Genomic DNA, 22,330 nt, shown 5'->3' on the forward strand with positions numbered 1-22,330 from the left:
CTACGATTTGAACGTGGCCCCACGCTTCTGGCCCACTACCCACTATTCTGAAAAACTGTGCTCACATCTTAAATTACACCATGTCGGTAAACGTTTTGATGGGAGTAATTGTTTTTCAGATTTGAATTGCAAAGTTGAATTTCCACCTCTAAAAGCTCTGCTTTAATCGCGACTCCCTGTGCGTTTTCGATGCATTTCAGACAATATATGTTGAGGTTATTAAATTTGTGAACTATTGCATTTTTTTATGTGACAACTTTTTTTTCAATATACATATTTGTTTTCCCAAAATGACACATATTTCAATGCACACTCATGATTTGTGAGTAATTGGGTACTTCCACATATTTGCTAGTTATAGCATTAACACATGGACCATGGGAGTCAGTTACAAGTGCAGACAAACGTAGGAAGTGTTTGTACATATAAGTCAATGTAGGAATTGTATAATCCATTTCTTGCCTGTTCCTCGTCGCATAACTAGACCTTAAAATCAGAAACATGGAACTATATATCAAGTATGTCAGAGACTGGACGGCATTATCATTATCAAATACCCCTTAACTTTGCATTAATTGTGTGCTTTAAGAGCTGATGGTTCCAAAAGCTCAAGGCTTGTTTTCCGGCAAAGCGAGGGTAATGACACATGCGAATCCCTATAGCTAGCAGATATTAAAATGATCAATGAAACGAATCGAACAAATCCTCTCATCTTATCTCGGCCTTCTTGGTTCAAGGCTTTAATGTAAAACCTCATCTCAAAGCGACCTTATCAGATGGTAAAAGAGCGCAAGTAGCCTGGAGCCTGGCCAGAGGGTGGAGTTAAATTGTCTCTGCTGGTAGAACAACTGTTGTTGAATGGGCAGAGCGTCCCAAGCAGTAGCAGCAGGTTCCGAATTTTCCAAGCTTGTTTACTGATGTTGCATTCTTTGTGTCGTTATCATTAATAATTTCCATTGTTTAGGAAATGCCAAGAATTAGCAAAATGAACCTAGTGCAAAACGATGTTGGGTTATGTTATGTTGTGTGACGCTGTGCGATGCTATGCAATGTTAGGTTACAATATGTTATGTCATGTTATTATTATACTGTCACACGTTATGTTATTCTATATTATATCATGCTGCATCATGTTTTATGTTGTTATATGATGTATTGTAGTGCAATGCTGTATTCCTAAAAACTAATTTAAGAAAAATTACGCCCAACTACGCTAGCACAATTTTGCCTCCAAAAAAAAAAACGAGCGTCGGCTAACGCAATTCCTTAGCACCATCTCTGCGCCATATTTCAACAAAACGGCTGTACAAGTAGCTTTCATTTCACCGTGTAACAAGGTTGCCTGTGTTATGGGAATGGTTGGTGTTGTACACAAAGGGACACCTTCATGCGTAAGAACAGCCAAAAGTGACATCAATGTGGAACTACGGGCCCAGTATCACAAGCCTGTAATGCAACAGTGCCATCATACAAATAGTTGCCAATGTGGATCCAAGCTGCCCATTCCCCTTGTGTCTCATTACCAAAGTCACACAATGCATGCATTGATCCACATTGTACATCCTTATGCCACTATATGCCTGTGGAAGACATGCTGTATGCAAGGAAATATCCCTTATGCACAGAGGGAAGAACTAATGGGGCTGACAATTCATAAAGGTTGCACTGTGCCATCTAAGTACCACATAGGAGAGGCCTGCTGAAAACAGATGACAAAGTGACACAAGCATCATAAGCAATGAACCTCGCTGTGCTTTGCTGCACTAGTGCCATCATTCATGGTGCCAATGCAGTAAGGCACCAAAATAGTGACAAAACTCATTAGACTACTGTGGGAATGTCCACCATGGTGAATAGAAATGTAAATGGTGTGCTTCCATTGTGTCAGTGGCTGGAGCAAGAGGCCTGAAAGGAAAATGGTGGTGTGGGATCAATGCACCAAATACCTTGATAGGTTGCCCTATGTGTGATGCACAATGCAACACATAAAAAAAAATGACAACCTGGGGTCCGTAACATGTCACTGAGTGTGGCAAGTAAATGATGAGCCATGTCAGCAGCCACTACAGTCAAAGATAGACCTTTCATTATCTCATTGCAGAGGATGATGCCTTATCTCATGCAGACCTGGCTGTCCTGGATTTTACAGATGACATGGATGACCAGCTGATGACCATCAATGAAGAAACTCTCCAGGATGTCCTAGGTTCCTTCTAGACACCACCTCCAGTCACAGTGAGGACACACAGCATTGCAGGATCTTCACATGAACTACTCAACTGCCATTCACACAGCACCAACCAGTCCTGCCACAGCCCAGGACTCTGAGGACCCAGACATCACCTTTCAGAGGACAGTGGTAGGAGTCCAGCAGGAGCTGGCACAGCGGGTGAGGGTGGGGACGGATACCATGGCAGGCAGCCTAGAGGGTGTGCAGAGGTGCCTCTGTCTGAATAAGAACAACTCAGCTGCCATCAGAGGCACCCACTCCCCGCTGCTTGGATTCCAGCAGTTCCTGGCTGACAGCTACTGCCATGAGGAAGAGGCTTGAACAATGGCCCTCCCAAAGTGGCAGCAGAATGATAGATAACAGGCTGGGGGCTATACAAAATGCCCTGGAGTCCATACAGCAAGAAGTGATCCCTGTCAGGGACAACATGGCTGCCTACCACCATGAGGTAGCTGCGGTGTTAAGTAATCAGCAGTTCCTCCTTACTGCAGTGATGCTTTATGTGTTCCCACAAATGGCAGCTGCTGGGACCTTTGATTCCACATCTCTGTCCCTGATGTGTGTGTGGCCCCCTCAGCTTCAACAACAGCACCGCCCAGGGCACTGGAGGCACCACACACATCAGAGGATGTAGATGTGGAAGGAACAACATTCTCACGCAAAACCACCTGGTAGGTGCAGTCTTTGCCACATAGACAATATCTCCTTAGTTCAGTGCTTAAGATCGTGCCAGTGTTGTGACAGCTGGCAAAGTGCCTTCTTCACTCTACCACTGTTGAAATTTTCTATGGACTGTCATTGTCTCAATTCCTACCTATTGTCAATTTGGACACCTCCTCACTAATGCACACTTTTCCTACACATGTCTTATGACATGTCCCACACCCATGGGCTCTGAATGTACATCAAGTGGTTCAGGATCTCTCATGGGGTCAATGAACTGGACATTGTACTGAATTGGAAACTAAATTTGCACATGTAAATAAATCACCATAATCATATGTATCATGTGTCTTACTGTCAGACACAAAGGCAGACACTAGGACTCAAACATGATAAAGGTAACCAACAGTGATGTGGACTACTAACAACTTACTGAGCCTCCCAAGCATGTATTGAACATATATCCATGCAAGTTGGCATATGGCATGAATGGTTCAGAACTCAAGTGTCAGGAAATTTCCCTGATGAATATACTAGTACAACAAACATGTGAGGAACTGAAGAGCATACTTAAGACTGTGACAGACAGCTGTCAGTGTGCCAGTACTCATATCCCAAATAAGATGGAGTTTAATATGCTAAATATTTCCAAAATGATAGTGACAGACAATAGCAATGTCAATTGATGTTGCTTCATTGCATGTCAAAAATATTGTATCCATACGCAATCTGAACATTAGAAACTGAGCTGAAAATTGTCTTGAGTATCTGATGTCATAGCGCTACCAATCAGACAGCTCCTTGGTCACTGGGGATACACATAGTCATACATGTAAATCAATACTGAATGCATGCCCTAAGGCATTTCCCTAACTTGGACATTGCAGACATGAGAACATCCAGAGAGTCAATCATCATGGTCACCTAATTGTCAAACATTACACGATTTACTGGTACCTACAAACACAGCCTATTAAAAACCTAACCTACTCACCAACCTACACTAAGCTAACCTATACTAATGTATCTTAACTTAACCCTACAGCTTTCTATCCTAATCTAAACTTAACTTATACACATATAGTCACTCAACAAACATTGTCCCCCCACTCCCTCTAATGAGACAATAGACATGTAGGACAACATGAACCAAAGCTACACATATATTAACTAATCCTATATCCTACACAAATATATATTTTTTTCAAAAATGATGTCATTTGTTGGTATTTTTTTAACATATACCCCTAAATATAACCCCCTACCCAAACACTCCCCAAACAAAAACAACAAAGTCTAAATCCCACCCCCAAACTACACTAACTATATCCTAAAACCAACCTACTCCATCCTATCTAACCTATGTCTACCCCCTTAAAACCAACTAAAACTTGAAACAATGCCTGGGGAAGGGAAGGTCCAGGGAAGTGGTGAGTGGCTACACCTACAGCTTCTTCAGCTTCCCCTTTATTAACATTAATAGCTTGTAATTCGTGGCATTGTCTGCCTCAAGTCTGGCCAGCCTAGCCTTGACCTTGGCCAGGTCCTTACTCATATCCCCCTCAAAGCTGGACCCAGTGGCAGATTGTAGTGGCAGTTGTGGTGCTGTTGGCATCTGATGTGCTGTAGATGTTAATGCACCACATTGACGTCATAATCAATATAACACTAATAAGGCACAGAAAGGCCTAATGGTCAGCAGAATATCAACAAAGTGGTCCAATGCCTGCATTGTGCCACTTTGTCAACCCTTGCACCACACTAGGCCTGTGCCAGGTATGATGTATGCAAGGGTGTCGTTACCCAAGTGGGTGATTGCCAAAATGGCGAGCTGCCTCATTTTGATATTGCTACTTTTGTTGCCAGCTCAGAGCTGGAATTAAAAGGGAGCACACAATTGATCACAATGGACCCCTGTGTACAGTCCACAGTTAGCATTAGATTCTCTTGCACTAACCATGAATTGTACATCATTTACTTCAAGATGTTAACCACAATTGGCACATTCCCAGCACCATGGTGCACCGTATATTATATACGGATAGTGGGGAGCTAAGTACCGCAAGAGAAGTGGCGCAGCACAGCTATCATGATGGCTGAAACCCGTGGTTTCATCTGCACACATCCTATTTGCTACAATCTATGGACTTGTCCCACATCCATCTGGAGAAGACCGCAAATATCTATGTGCACCCAACTGACTGTTGTCCTTCACAAAAGAGCTCCTTGCACATCCGGTGCCTCACTTGATTATTAAAGAGCAGTGAAGCAGAAATGGTGCAAGTGTCTTCTCACGAAAGGCTCTTGGAGAGCTCTACCCAGGTACATATATTTTACCACTTCCTGACTACATCTGTGCAGCGTGTGGCACACACTGTAGGGACAGGTGCTGTAAAACCATATGTTTTTAACATCCATGCATTGCAGAACGCCAGCACCTCTGACACATATCGTGACTGACATCAGTGTGTTTGTGGGCATACAAATCATTTCCTGAGACCCACTAATCCATGGTAGGACACGTTGGCACCTATGCATGATTCAAATTATTCCACATCCTTAGCATACAATCAGACATGATGTTAATACCGAAGGATAGATGATGGTCTCTAAATTGATACACATGCCATTTGTACATGGCATGATACACATCAAACTCTCAGACACAGCACTGTTTATACACATGTGACATACAGATGACACTTGCTGGTTGCATCAGGGTCTTCAAAAGTGGTAACTTCACCTATGGTGTAGCATGGAGGTCCGCCTGCAAGACATGACAGGAAAACATAGCTTTGTGATTTGTGAACACAGATTAGCATGAACAACTGTTACTAATTGCACTTGTTCAGCTGAGTGACCTAGTCAACTTAGTGTTAAGAATAACCCACTGCCATCTACAACATGTCAGTCAGACGGACATAGGTAGCATCCAAAAACATACATGGCAATGTGACTCACCCATACATACATGTCTCTGATTCATATGTTACACTGTGGGGCAGGACACTGTTAATTGTGCTAAGCTTCGGGGCAGATAATAGCATCACTTCTCTTGCACCCCTTAGCACCCCCCTACTGCCACCATTTGTGTACCTTATCTAAGATAAGGTGTACCATGGTGCAGGGTAGGGGGCAACTACATCATCATTTTGGATGTTATTGATGAACTATTCAGGGTTAGTGCCAAGATTTTGGCCCAACCTTGAACAGTACATAGGGGTCCATCATAATTAATGGTGTGCCCTTTGTTGATGCCTGATTTGAGCAGGCGTAAAAAATACCAGACTGTTTTACACAAAGAATTCTCTTGGTTTTCTTTGTGACTTTTATTCTTTTGCACCCCCCCAAAAGGGAAATGGCCCCCTTACATACATCATGCATGTAGGCATAATGTTTCTCATAAGCTCACTAAGTGGAGCAATGCATGCATTGTGCAACTTTATCACTCTTTCCATTACATTATGCCTGCGCCAGCCATAATTTATTCTAAGTGGGCATTTGCTTGTCTGGGGGGGCTGAAGAAATGGCACATTGAAACCTAAAGGAAGCCTGGTGGTAGTCTAACGCCTTCTGGCTCTTCTCCTACATATGCTTCAGATGTGAGGAAAGCTAAGTGGCTGCCAATTTATAGGGTTCTAATCCCGGATAGTTCTTAGTATTTCCTCCAGGGAAAGTGCTTCCCTATTCTCTGTAGTGAGGCTTGGGTGGGGGATCTGACCCAGGAGCTCACCTGCTTTGCATTTTGTGGCAAAATGTCTTGCATAATCGATGTTTCCATTGTAGTGGGCTAACATTTGGGATATGGTTTGTCTACTACTAGCAAGTCCCCCTGATTCCTTTTGGATCCCAGGAACCCATCTATTTGCTGCCTCATACCAGTCCGGCCAGGCCAATAATTTTTCTTGTTTTGTCCCCCATTACATTGATGTGGTGCTGTGTTGCCTATGGTGCATATTCGCAGCTTCCTGGGCCACGTCTCAGTATTCATTTTGCTTCAGAGCTAGGTTGTGAGATCCCTCAGATCCCTCTTCATCAGGTAAACTGGCCTCAAGGGACAATAACTCATGTTCAAGAGCCTTCAGTTTGAGTTTCTTCCCTTGCGCCATCATGGTGAGACCCACAACCTTGACTACTGTCTTATAGACCCCCAACAACGTGAATGGAGACTCATCTAAAGTGCTGTTTCTCTGAAAATAATGGTCTTTTGCAGCTAACATCCATTCTCAGATTAATGGCTCTTTGAGCTAGCAAGGGCTCAATATGATGCAGGTAGTGTTTGGCCTCTTGGCCCGACCATACACCAGCCACAGGGAAGAATAGTCTGAAATACACCTGTTTAAGTTTGTGATCTCACTGATTTTTAACAGTTGGGGAGTGGGCATGAGAAAGTGATCAATTCACGAGAGACTATCATGCACTCCCAAGTAAAAGGATGAACTGCTGGGTTGCTGGGTTAAGGGTGCACCATACATCTGTCAGTCACTGGGCAGTGAGGTAGTCTGCTAATGGTCATCTGACTGAGGCCAGGGGCCTGGGGGGATGTCAGTGAATGCTATCACTCGGCGTTGCATTGAGGATCTCGCACATGATCACTTCTCCATCTGGAAGACTGTGTAGTAGAGTGGTCAGGGCTGGTAGTATCGAGACGTGAAGTCATATTGTGATATCCACTGAAGGTATGTTTAAGATGCCCCCCTCCCAAGTCCCAGAGAGCACCACATAGGGAACCTGTGGACTTGGCCGTATTTGCCAAATGACCAGGTGCAGGGTTTCTCTCACAGAGATTACTACTCCTCTAGAGGAGGTGATGTGGCCCACATTAGAAGCTTTTTAATGTCTCTAATGGTCAAGGGCATGACACCTATTACCTAGGAGGTGAGTCTCTTGCAGGAGAACCCTATCAGGGGAGTCCGATTTGATGTCCTGGAACACAGCTCCCCATTCGACTTTGTTGGCTAGGTCATTGACATTCCAGGAAACTATCTTTAGGGTTGACATAATAACTTTGGATATCCCACTGTATGGTTAATGGATGGGGGGTGGCCGTCCAAAGCTAGTTGGGCTTCAGACTGTGAGAGTGAATATCCTGTGTGTCTCAGCTATGTCGACTGGCCATATGTTTATTGAATGAACATTTACTGCAACAACTATCCAATAACCCTTCTTCATTGATTGAGCTGCAGAATCCAAACTGCCCACCTCACCAACTGTGCATAGCTCTGGTTGCCCCAACCAAACATAGGGGGTCATTCTAAGTCTGGCGGGCGGCGGAGGCCGCCCGCCAGACTTCCCCCTCCGAAATACCGCTCCGCGGTCGAAAGACCGCGGAGGGTATTCTAAGTTTTTCCCTGGGCTGGCGGGCGATCGCCAAAAGACCGCCCGCCAGCCCAGGGAAAAACTCCCTTCCCACGAGGATGCCGGCTCGTAATCGATCCGGCGGAGTGGGAAGGTGCGACGGGTGCTGTTGCACCCGTCGCGTATTTCACTGTCTGCCAAGCAGACAGTGAAATACTTGTAGGGGCCCTCTTACGGGGGCCCCTGCAGTGCCCATGCCAGTGGCATGGGCACTGCAGGGGCCCCCAGGGGCCCCGCGACCCCCCCTACCGCCATCCGGTTCCCGGCGGGCGGACCGCCGGGAACTGGATGGCGGTAGGGGGGGTCGGAATCCCCTCGGCGGCGCAGCTAGCTGCGCCGCCTTGGAGGATTCAATAGGGCGGCGGGACACTGGCGGGAGACCGCCAGTGTTGCCGGTCTGACCGCGGATTTACCGCCGCGGTCAGAATGCCCTGCGGGGCACCGCCGGCCTGTCGGCGGTGCTCCCGCCGACCCTGGCCCCGGCGGTCTGAGACCGCCGGGGTCAGAATGACCCCCATAATGTTGACTAGTAATCATGACTGCCGCATTCTGGTCCACACCCAACCTCTTACTGGAATGTCTTTACCAAGCTGGTGCCTCATTTCCTTCTGCCTCAATCTTGCCCAAACACAGATTTAGGTCCATAGTGGACTGCTCCAAGCCCACCACATGACACTCCGGGTGCATCGCCAGTGCCACATTTCCAATCTCCTTTGCCATGCCGACAATCTGGCCCCTCTTACGGTGGTCTCAGTGTCTTGACCATTCTACCACCTGACAATCAACCACAACCAGTTTCTGGGCTTGATAAAAAGTGAGTTTGGCATTTTGCAACTAATCATAGCTACACCAGATAAGTCTTTGTTTACTTGTGGTCCCGTTCCCTCAGAGCCTCTTCATCTAGAGGTAACTGCGTTACAGACTCTGGACCCAAAGACTGACATTGGGGAAGAAGGTAACCTGAGGTTTACCTATATGCAATGGAAGGGACAGTGCGAGGTTCTTGGAGAATCACATCCCAGTTTCAGATTTTTATGAGTCTTGTTATGATGGGACAAGGGTGTGCTCCATACATCCTTGGGATGCACCTGAGATGGGGTAGGTTCCATACACCTAAAAGATATTTGGAAGTCCACATGCTTGCAGCTGTCTCAGGATCAGATCATCCACAAACAGGTGCATGGCCGGCTCCTTGGTATTTAGAGGTACCACTAGTATCCATTCACTATTTCTGTAGGGCCAGCCCTCCAAGTCTTCCAACTTCTCTCACAACTGTTCTACTGTGGTTTCACATCATTTGTCATACATGGCCACATGCTCACATTTGCATGTGACAACCTATATAACAATGAGTGAATTTTGGTACTGTGATGACTCATGTAGGCTATAAGGAGAGAGTATGACACATCAAGCTTTCTATGTAATTTATCACACATACAATTTGGCAAGGGTCAGTGACTTATTAGTACATTGATTGACTTACATACACATTCCAAGTTGATTGGTTGTGACACACCTAGACATTTATATGTAAATTGTCCCTGTATATCACTCTCTAGCTAATACATGTGAGTGGCACTGAGAAGTGTATTGTCAGTACTCACAACTGATATTGTGATTCTGACTTAGCTATGTTACCTAGCTGACACAAACCTTCCACTGTATGTACTTTCTAGCCTTTTCCTACTTACCCTGTACATCTGTACAGCAGTCTTCACATTTATTTCCTGGATTGCTACAGGCATATGTCAGACCAAAACCCTTGTGTGATATGTATGTGACAATGTAAAATGTATTAGCTACAGACAATGCCTACATTCCACCAACACATTCATGTGGTAGTGAATTATTTGAAAGATGTATAATGTTCCTGACTATGGGTCACATTAAAATGAAGTGGCGCAGTAGTCAGTGTAGGATGACTTTTCTTCCCCCCTTGGCATCCTCCTTCTGCCACCATGATTTTATTGATTTATTTACAATGTTGTGCAAAATGGCATAAACAAGGATTATTTTGCAGACAAGGGGTGGTGCATATAACTGTCCTTCTCCTGTAAGATGTAGGCACATGAACCTTGATTTAGGGAGTCCAAATGTCCGATCCATTACATTTCTGGCCCTTATGTGCGCTTCATTGTATGACCGCTCTGCATCCATTGTAGTATTTCCAAAAGACATCATGACCCATGGCTGGATGCTGTAACCTTGGTCAGCTACAAAGGAATGTGAGAACATGTGTCAATCAAGCACATTAGTTAATTGCTAGGTTCCCTGGCCCGTATTTGTTTTGAGTTGGAGTGGTGTATCAGACTTACATCTGGCATTGTGTGTGTTTCTGTGTGGGTGGTGGTGATGCAGTTTCTGATCATGGGTTGTGACTTAGGTACATGGTGATTGTAACTGGAATTTTTGTCTGACACTTCATCCATGTCAAATGTGTGTGGTGTTCTTTAATTTGAGCCAGGGGACTAGATTTACAAGGCCCTACCACCTCTTAGCACAACATAAGCCTAATTTTATTGGACACTTTTGAGGGCCAACTAGGCAAATGATCACAGCGCCATGTTTACAAAGTGGTACAATCCATGGAGGGCAACACTTAGTGAACCTTTGTTTCACATTATACTTGTGCAAAGCATCATGTATAGGGTGTGTTCCCCCACTGGACAAAAACCTAAATGGTGCAGAGTGATATAAGAGGTTCCAATGCGTAATTTTTATCAGATACTTTTGCCGCCTGCACAGAGCAGGCGTAAGTTTGGGCTACACCATTACTTTACACGTGGCCCTATGTACTGCGCAGGACATGCACCATACATTTGGCATTTATCCTACATAATCCTTCCATGGCATCCATCTTGTTGACACAATTTGCACCTACTCTGTGCCATGGTGTGCCATATATTAACTACGGCACACACATGGGTGCAGTGGGGTGCTAAGGTGCAGAAGTAAAGTAGTAAAGTGCTACCCAATGTTTCTGACATGTGGCCTTTAGTGCCTTCACTTTAGACCTACAGAGGAGTGATGTAGTGCACATGTGTACCTATTTTGTGTGTTGTGTGCCATGTAACAGGTGTAGGGTCCTGTGTGTTGCAAGTGAATCCCACCCCTTTGCCCTTGAAATACCTCCCTTGCACAAAGTGTTGTTGGCAGTTACTGGCTGGCATACGTATGTGCGTGAGGTTCATATTCCCCGTGTGGGACAGTTTTATGGGATGTATTGTGATGTGTACAAGATTTTTTAGAAAGCTGTGGGACAAGGCAGGGCTTGCTGTGCTTTTTCTGCACTGCCCTATGTCATGAGCCCAACCCTGCTAAGTTCCATGAATCCTCATTCATGTGCATTTCTGGTCTCTCCCTTTAGATTGTCAGTAGTACATCTGCCGCACTCCATTGTTGGTACCATTGTATCATGGTATGGAGTTGTGGTATTTCCAGATATGCTTGTTGGTGTGCTGTGAGGTTTCTATTACTCCACATGATCTATCATTGATAGTGATGTTGTATTTAAATGTGTGCTGCACTATGCACCACACAAGGGAAAGTTGTATACAATGATTATAACTATAATATTCTGCTGATATGTAGATGGTGATGGGACCTCTTGGGTGGCAATAGATATCAGTGCTGCCTGAGTTTCTACAGCACAGTAAATGTGGGGCAGTGCCAATATATTAGTAGTTTGACGTTTGAATGGCCAATGGAATTCACATAGCAAAGCGCTTCCTTGGTAAGTGTTATGTGTGAACGGTCTGTGTTTTGTTGTGAACCTGTGGACACATGTAGTTCTTTGAGTCCATCTTTTGTATTCATAGGGTCATTGTTCCACCTGTCTATCCAGTGATGTGTCAGTCAGCTGGTGCAGGGACTTGTAGAGATGGGCGTATGTGAGGGTGATGTGCATTGCATGCACTGTAGTGTGGCATGGGGCATATGTGTGGTGGTCTATACATCTGTCTTTTCCCTGTCTATGTGTGTTTGGTGTTGTGTTTGTATTGTTTGTACTACAAGTTTGGTGTGTTGTATGTGTTTTGATTAGTATGGTATCTTATCTACGAGGGGGCCATTGCCATATTGTCCATCCTGGAATTGTTGGTTTATAGTGGATTGCCTGAAGATGTAAGCATCATGGACTCTTCCGGGATATTTTGCAAGGATGATTGTGATCATTCCACAGTGGTCCACAATGGCCTGCACATTGATGGAGTGGGTATGTTTGTGGTTCCTGTAGAGGAGTTCGTTTGCTGCAGGTGGAACATGTTGGACATGGGTGCAATCCATTGCACCAAGCACATGCGGGAAGCCAGCAACTTGGTAGAAACCTTGCTTGGTCTCCTGCTGCAGTTCCTGGTTGTTGGGGAACCGGATGTGGTGGGGTGTGAGTCTGATGATGCCATCCAGGACCTTCAGAAGGCAGAGAGGGGTGGTTGCGAGATCCTACCCACTTATGCCTCAGTCATATGGAATTAACCTATTGCCAGCAAGTGGAGGACAGTTAGTAGTTTGGTCATGAGTGAAATTGCTGTGTGACTCTGTACTCTTGCTGTGATGGCGCAATGTGGTAGAGCAGGCATATTATGGACTCCCACCACAAACGGTAGATTCTGATCACCTCTTCTTCCCTGAGGGCAAGGATGCTTGCACACTGGCGAAAGATCCTCTCCCACCTTTTATGCTGTGTTTGTGGCTGCTGTGGTGGTGTTTCATGTTGGTGCAGTGGTCCTGGTGGCACTTGGCGGCATTGCTGTTGTCTTCTATGGTTGCCAAGCTGTAGGAGTAACTCTTTCATGGTGTCCAGTTGCTTTCCAATGCTCCATCTGTGTGTTTCTCTTATGTAGTACTGTGTGGGCCTCATTTTAACACCTAGACTGACCAGGCGTTACATATTTGATGGTAATTGGAATGAACATGATTTTTTGGAGCCAGTCCTTTGTATGCGTCATTTTTCCGTCAGGCTTTAAATTTGGTGCTAGCGGCCTCGCGTCATTTTTTAGGAGGAAATAACTACCTTGCATATCATTGTTGTTAAACGACGCAAGGTGAGGTGGTGCTCCCAAAAAATGATGCTAAGTCGGATATTTTGACGCTAGACTGCTCTAGCATCAAAATATAAATATGCTGTTAGGTTAGCGCTGCTGTTGCATTAAAAAATGGTGCAAATGTGACGCTCACTTTTCTTAAATCTAAGGGCCTCATTTACAAGTGGACTCACTTTTTTTGATGCACCAGCGGTGTAGTGTGCCGGCCCATATTTGCAAAGCCTCATAAAGCCCCCTTGAGTGGCATTTCATGGCCTTGTAAATAAGGTCCCCTTTCATGCATTACTCTGAGTGTAAGGGGCAATTCATGGGTGTTGCTGTTCCCAAGCAACACCCATAGAATCTCATGCATTCCCATTTTCAAGGTTTCATAAACCTGGGAATGCGTTTGTTTCCTAGGCCACCCCAGGTGCAATAGGGGGAAATAACATTATCTTTCCATGTTTTCTCCAATTTCTATGTGTGCTGTATTTTGCAGAACATATAGAAGGAGGAAAACACCTCTAATCATTGTTTTTGTGCAGGAAGGTGTCCCTTCCTGCACAAAAACAATCATCCCTGCAATGCAAGCACCCTTGCACCATGGTGCAAAGGTGCCTGCCTTGGTGCATGGCAGCAGCAATTTTTTCACTACAGCAGGGGACAAGAATAGGAATTCACTGTACATTGAAGATATGGTGCATTCCTGCCTTTTTGATTTGACACCGGGCAGTGCAGCAAAAAGACTTGCAAATCTGCCCCGCGCCAAAACTTTTCGAATGTGGCCTTGAGGCCTAACGTACATAAAACTTTTGAGAGTTGCAAAATTCTATCAGACTTGCAAAAGGGGTGCCTCGACGTTTCTGAATCACCATTAGGGGACGCATAAAAGGGATATTTTCTCCTAATTGTTAGTTTCAGTGACATGTATCATTGGTTCAGGAATGCTGCTGCCAACCATTGATACCAGCACCCAAGTTGGACTGGTTTTTGATTTGCAAACTAGTTTGGCAGCACAAATTGCTCCATGGGACCTCTGCATACTGCCTCACATAGCTTTGTAAATGGAATTAAAGTAGCACATGTCTTTCAACATTAATTTAAATTAATTAAGTAATTTGTAGGCCTGGCCTAAATTATAATGATGCAGGAGTAATCAGTGTAAAATAACAAACTTAGGCCTCATCTACAAGGAAATGGCACAGCGTGGTGTGCAAGCAATCTTGCTGCATGAGCTGCGTCATTTCCAAAATGCAGGGATGCGCTGTACTTAAAAGAAAATGAAGCATCCATGTGTTTCCCCCTGCGCCAGCATTAAATTAGTTGCCCAGCGCCAATGCAGCAACCCTTGCACCATGGTGCAAGGATGGCTGCGTTGTGGGGGAGATTGTTTTGTCAAGGAAGCGACTCCATTCTGCACAAAAACTAAGAATGTAGCACACATAGAAAAAGCAAAAAACGAGGAGAAATAAAAGTATTACTCCTCATTGTGCCACTTTAACGCCTCCCCTGAGAGGCATTAGTGTTTGGCGCTGCCTCAGGTTTTCAATTTCTTTTAAATCTGAGACAGCGTCAAAAAGCAATGGGTGTTGCTTGGGTACTCCCACAGCAACACCCATTGCACACTCCTTAGCCACAGAACTGTGTTGGGTGGCCTATATCTATAAGGCCAGGAAAAGTGGCTTAATACCACCTTGTAGATATGGGGGACTGCCCAGCACCCCCAGAGAATCACAAAAAGTGATGCTGTGGTGGTGCTAGGACATCACAAATGAGGCTCTAAGAGAGAGCGAGCGGCTGCTGGCTACTACTGTTCATGTTTTGTAGCACTTAGTGCCATTTTCGTAGAACAAAAGACATCCTTGGGCCCATTTTGGATGTGAGGGTGCATTCTGCACTAAGAAAAAAGGGCTACATGGTGGATTATGCTTCTCACACAATTACACATAATTATGAGTGATTTTACAGTTGTTATTAGTAATTAAGCTAGTGAGAAGTACCCCAGTGATGAACATCGCTAGTAATTTGGTGATGTGAATAAAAGGATGAAGTTCTCCAGTCCCTTGCAAGCCATCATCCCTGCTTTTGTAACGTGTCATAGGGAGTTCCACATAATCACATGCCTCGTTTTGCAACCCTTTGTGAATGGGTGTTTTGGAATGTAAGCTATTAGTACATAGGTGTTAGACCTGGCATCTTTGGCATGGTTCTCCTCTAACTTTGCACCTTTAACCTTCCTGTTTTGCAGACTTTAGGGCTCTGCACACTTTACCACCGCTAATCAGTGCTAAAGTGCTTGTACTCCCTCCTATAGATGTGACAGAATTGACTTACCCAATTGGCATTGTTAAATTGCATGCAAGTCTCCATTAAAGTGGTACTACACATGTCCAAGGCCTATAAATTAAATGCTAAGTAGCCCTTTAAATGGGTCTCAGGCCTGCATTGCAGCCTGTGTGTGAAGTTTTTGAACTGTCATTTAAACTTGGCAAAATAAACCTTTAGCAAGGCCCAAATCTTACTTTTAAATACATAGCAGTCACCGCTAGGGTAGGAGGGCAAAGTGCAGTGTGTTTAGAAGTTAGACATTTACTTTTAAATTGGACATGTCCTGGTAGTGAACACATTGTTTTTTAACTACTGGAAGGCCTGCCACTCACATAGAATAACATTTGTTTACCTTATTGCATTTAATCAGTGACAACATTTAAATGGCAGCAGGAAACAGTTCAAGTTTGGTGTCCATAGAATTATGACAAAAACCGTCTTTAATGGTAAAGACAAATTTGTAATCATAATTCCAAAAAAGCTACTTTTAGAAAGTTGACATTTACCTGTCCTAACCATTTGGTGCCTACAGTCTGATCCTGGGTCGCATGACTAGGTATAGCTAGCAGTTAGTGTTTGCTTCATCCTCCCAGACAGTAAGACAAAGGAAGGATAGCTGCCAGCAGGATGATCCACTCTAAGTTAATAAGGGGTAAGAGATGTTACCACACTTGTACATCACAAGCACTCTGCCTGAGCACTCACACAAAGGGTATTTTGGGACCCCAGACAATCTGGGGACAGGACAGGGAAGAGGGTGATGCCTGACACCCCATGGTTGTAGAAACCCTTAGAAGCTTCATCTACTTCAATGTGGGAACCAGGTATGAATATTGAACCCTTAGACCCAGCTATTCAGTACACTTCTTGACTTGTGGGCCCTGCCAAGATGAAGGACTGCTGTGCTGCTGAAAGGACTGCCACTCTGCTGGACTGCTGCCCAGAACAACTGCTGTCTTGTTGTGCTCACCTGCTGCCCTGGCGCCCTCCTGTCTGGCCAAGAAGGGCTAGATCTGCATCTTTAAACCCAGGACCCAGATTGACTTCAAGCACTAGTTGGCTGGCCTCCTGATCAGAAACCTCAGGGAGAAATAGGCTCCCAAAAACTTTTATCCCAGCATCTGGAATGTGCAGTCTGTGTGTCCTGTCATCCCAAATAGTGCCACCCCAGTTCTGGACAATTGGAAGTGGGCCCGAAGGTGCTCTGCCAGCCCATCTGTGGATTCAGCAGAACCAACCCATTACCTCTGTGGCTCAGCACATCTCCCTCCAGTGCATCACCTCTGCTGCTTGATGCATCACCCTCAGAACCTATGCATCATAGGCAGTGTGATGCAGGACTACACATAGCCCATTGCAGGCCATTGGAACCACCACCTCTCAATGCATCTCCATGCAAGGACTTCGTAGCTCCCCAGAGATGACACTGCACAATGCATGTTTTCACCCGGCCCTTGCATCGCCTCTGCTGTGGGCCACATCATCAACAAGCGACTCCGCATCTCTTCGCAACCAGGATTAAGTTACTATGTTCAGCAGGCCTAACTATTTCCCAGAGCTGACCTGAGCTCCATCATGGTCGAACTGGGCCGGTGACTGTGTCTCGGTCTAACGCAACCAGGTGACCACAGTTGGTACTTGGTGCTTATTGGTCTATTTTCACTTTCATCTTCAAAATTGCATATCTCAGATTCTACTGATTGGACTTTCTTCATTTGGATCTTGATTTATTTATTAAAATGTATTCTATATATAATTTATTTTATTTGGTGTGGGATTTTCCTCATGTTTTGTCTTCACTTTATTACTGTTCGAAGTGCTGAATAAATACTTTACATATTGCCTCTAAGTTAAGCCTGACTGTTTTTGTGCCAAGCTACCAGAGGAGTAAGCACAGGTTAATTTGGGGTTTGCTCATGTTGAAAAGGATAATGGTTTCTGCTGGAGTGCGATTTTACTCCATCACTAAGCAACCCAAATTCTTATAATAAGTGATATCACAAAATGAGAGTTAGATCACTAAAATCAGTGTGGAATTTCGACTTGTCTCAACATAAGAGACCTAGTTAGTAGGGGAGAAGAAATCATTAGTTACTTTGTAGTGATTGCATATGTACTCTACACTTAAGCGGTCCTTGGTTAATCTGATTATCTGTTCCATGAATGTCTGAAATCATTCACAGTTACATGTTGTACAATCAATGTTTTAAACATAGAAAACAAGAACCGAAAAGTAATACCAGGAATCAAAATATATATTTGAAAGCATACACAAAGTTGTGAGTCTACAAAATACAACATACAGTGCTTCATGAAAAGGTGTAGCAAAGACGATGTGTTCATGTGCATTATACCTGCAGGTAAAGTAATGACTTTTACACAACAAACACAAACCAACCTGCTCGAGTTACTAACAGCCCCTCGCAGTGATGACTGTGTTCCTCCGTCATAGTTGTACCAGGTTTGGCTTCTGATGACTAATAAGGATATGTGAAATCTCAAGAAAATCACACTAGACGCGTTTCTTGATAAAGAGCTTCAACAATAGCATTCAGGGGGAAGACATTGTTGGTGGGTAGTTAATACTAATCTTTAAAAAGTTTTAGATTGTTCCTGCTTTCATTTTCATTGATCAGTTCTTAGCAAAATTGGTTCTTGTGCAAGATCATTGGACTAATTTTCATTCATATTCAATACAGTATAGTGATGCATTAAGAATTCTAAGATCTGGAAATAGCACTTTAGTTCTATACTGCATGTCCAAATATCTGCTGGTTGATTAGAGCCCAGTTGTTAATGGAAAAGTAGTACTGATTGTTATATATATATATTTTTTTTAATGCCTTACATTTCTTTACATTTCTCGATATATTTTCAACTAGCAGTGTCTATTTTATTATTTTAAAATTGACTGAACTGTTCATATTTGTTTTTATGATTACATGTTTTTTCCAAACTGCTGATTTAGGAGTAGATTTAGTAATTATATGTTGAGTGGACAGCTTTAGTATTAATTAATTGTATATGTTATGTGTTGTATTGTAGTCTAAAGGAAAGACATTTCTAACTATTTGATGATGAAACAAACAAATCATTAATAAGCAGGAAGAATTTTGTTAGACTGACATATATCTTCTCTTTTTACATCAAAGGCATTCTAGTAATGCTCCAAGGAACTCCCTGATCAATTTTTTAAAAATATTTAGGAACATTGAATTTTTTAAATTCCAAGCATGAGTTTGAAAGGGCTAGCATTCTCACAACTGATGTGGTTAAGCCTTTGCAAAACTTTACCTATGATTACTGACTGGTCCACAAGAGACAATTAGGCTTGTATGTATCTCTGTTTGGAAAGAAAAGTATAGTTTGAGCAATCTGAAAACCGGCAATTCAAGAAATACGCTTAACAAATTTCTCTATTTGCATTGTTCAAAAGTCTTTGAAGAAATTCTGCATGTTGTTATTTAAAAAAAAATCCTAATTTTTATAATGGTCACCCATCGGCACTTCTGTGTCCTGTGGACAAACTTTAATTTATTGGAAACCTTTGCTAAAATTACCATCTCAGCAGTAATAATGAAAACAGTGTCATTGTTCAGTGACATTTGGAGTGAAGACATAGGGCCTGATTTAGAGTTTTGCAGCCAGGTTACTCCGTCACTAACGTGACGGATATTCCATCTACCATATTACGAATTCCATAGGATATAATGGAATCATAATACGGTGGACGGGATATCCGTCACATTTGTACCGAGTAACCCTGCCTGCCAAACTCTAAATCAGGCCCATAGTTATTTCTTGTAAGGATTTAGTTGGTAGAATGGTTTGCATATATTACAGTATTTTTATAGTTTTTACCTTTGGGAATTACAGTTACCAAGTGAAGTCAGAGCTGTGATAGCAGGTAATATTTAGGGGAATTATATGATTATGTTTTTTCTCTGGAAAATATAAAAGATATATCCTTGATTATTTAATGCTATAATCACTTAAACATTGGATAAGAATAAAGGTAATTAAGAGTGGAGAAACATCAATGGCGTGAATTGCAATGTGGCTTCTATTGGACCAAACATTACTTTAATAGATTCATTACTCCTGTAACGTTTTAGAGATGACCTACTTGATACGGCCCCACTGTATACACCTGATACAATCATGACATTTGGTGGGCAGTGTCACTCTGTATTTTAGATGCAAAGGAGAAGTTCTCTTCATTCCTCATTGGACTTACTCACTGAAATTAATTAATATTTTACTAGGCTGTTTGAGGAATTATCTATAATAAAAGGTCTTGCCATGAAAATGGTAGGGCAAAGTATAGCGTTTGGGATAGAAGGATGATGGGAAATTCTTGAATCTGAAATTCTAAAATTGAAAAGCACATTTTAAGTAGTATAATATTTCCAAGGAAAGTTGATTTTTTTTTTACATAAATGTAGTTAGAAATTAAGGAAGGTGCTTCATATGGGAGAAATCTGCAAAAGGAACATTCATCAAATTATATTTGTAAATGCCACAGAGCCTTCTGCTTCTTGGCAGTTGATGGGTTTATTTATTTCAAATAAGGTATAGCTTTAAGAAATTGGGTTATTAGGTTAGAGGGGTAAATGCCCCATTCATGAAAAACACAATCCTTGTCAGTGTGAACCAAGAATGGTCACTAAATTAACCTGTTCTTTACCCTCTGGTAGGCTGGCACAAAATCAGTCAGGCTTAACTTAGAGGCAATGTGTAAAGTAAATATGCAGTGTACAAACAGAAATAAAGTAAAAACACAACACAGGAAAAAACCCTGGACATATTTAGAAACATAGAGTAAAATGTAATAAACAAAATGACACCAAAACACTCAAATTCAATCCGTAGAACCAGAGATATGAATTTTTAAAGTTTCAGGTACAAATAGCACCAAAAATCACAAGGCGCCGACTAGGGGTATCTGGTTGCATTAGACCAGGACAAAGTCACATTTACCAGCTGACGGTGACTGAGTGCAGGGCAGGCACAGGACTGACTTTTGCCTATAGGGAGTTGTACCCAATGTACTTGATGCAATGCCTCCTCAGCATTGCTTTGCAGGGCTTCATGTTGCTGGTCATTGGATCTGATGCAGCTTTCAGGTGTGTGGTGAGGTTTGGCATTGCTCAGCATCAGTTCCAATGAAGCTATCAGTTGGGTGGTGAGGCTTTGCAGGGCTTCACATCTTTCAGTGTCAGACTCAATGATGCTTTCAGTAGGGCAGTGAGGCATTGCTGTGTTTAACATCACTCAGCGGTGGTTCTGATGAAGCTTTCAGATGTGTGGCCAGGCTTTGCAGGGCTTGATGTAGCTTGGCACTAGATGTAGTGAAGCTTTCAGGTGGGCTTTGTGTTGCTTTGCGGGACACTGGGCTACTTCACGCCATATCTCACAGTACCTTCAGTTAGGCAAGGAAGAGTATTTCTAATTCAAGCAAAATGCCCGGGACCTGTAGTGCAGCTCTTTAAGATAAGGAATCACTCCAGCAGAGGCCAGCAGCAGGGCTCAAGCAGGTCTAGGCAGGTCCAGTTGGTGCAGGTCAGCTGGGGAGTTTAGGGCAGATCTCTGAAAGCTTATTGTGTACCCCTCTCTCACACAGGAAGTTAGACAACTGACCCTCGGAGTCAGTCTGGGTAGCCTCATATCAAGGCAAGCAGGTCCAATCTTCCTCATTCAGGCAGCAAGGAAGTCCTGGCAACAGCTGTGGACATCTTCCACAGGTCCAGGTGTGTTCTAAACCGTCTGTCTGCAGGAACATAAGTTATTAGCCACCAATCACTGGTTTGACATACAAGAATCATATCCCCATCCCACACCTTGGTGTATGCATGATGAATGTTCAGAACAGTAAAGCATTTCCATGTAATATAATGTAGATTAACACTAAGATGAGTGTTGGGTATTGATTATCCCCCCAGTCTGTGGTCAGAAGTTGAGATCTATGTTTGGTAGAATACATGACACATGCATTTCCCTATGCACGTTCTGACTTCAAAGCCTTTGCAATTTCTCCTTGCACATGTCTGGAGATGGACAGATACGAGAAGGTAGTGGTTTCCTTGTGTTAGTTGGGCACAAATTAGTGTGATTTGTTATCATTCTCTCACTTTGGTGGACATATATCGCTTCTCACTACCCACATGCAAGTGCAGGCTTTAGTCACATGATTCCTCTTCTCCATGATGGCCAACGGCAGTTCACAGTCTAGTGTTTGATTGGATAGTGGTTTGTTCTTTAGGGTTGCCTCCTGTTCATCTTCATTCATGAAGAAACAGCAGGGAACACATCACGCATGTCCATGTTCTCTGCAAGTACACTCCCTGCACTAGAGAGAATTTTGTTTATATTTTTGTATATATCTGCTGCTGAATGTGATCTTTTTATCACAGCTAAGTGATTAGTTTGGGTTGCTCTATGCAAAGATGTATGTGTCACGGGTCAGTGTATTTGCGAGTTGTTTCTACATCCCTGTACACAGTGCCCTCTCCCCCCATTTCTTCACACATCCCAGCTCAGTGTATATGCTAGCTGCTTATGTTTGTACATTCTTGTTCACATTTCTGTCACCCACAGCTTGATCAAAAAAGATCCTTGCCATGCATGCTTCGTACAATCACTTGACTGGTGTGAGGTGAAGGGCAAAAGCCTCACTCTATGAGATTTTGTTTCCATGGTATAAACAGCAAGTGGGGCATTCTACTATAGT

Source organism: Pleurodeles waltl, chromosome 3_1, assembly GCF_031143425.1.
Source record: "Pleurodeles waltl isolate 20211129_DDA chromosome 3_1, aPleWal1.hap1.20221129, whole genome shotgun sequence".
NCBI lineage: Eukaryota > Metazoa > Chordata > Amphibia > Caudata > Salamandridae > Pleurodeles > Pleurodeles waltl.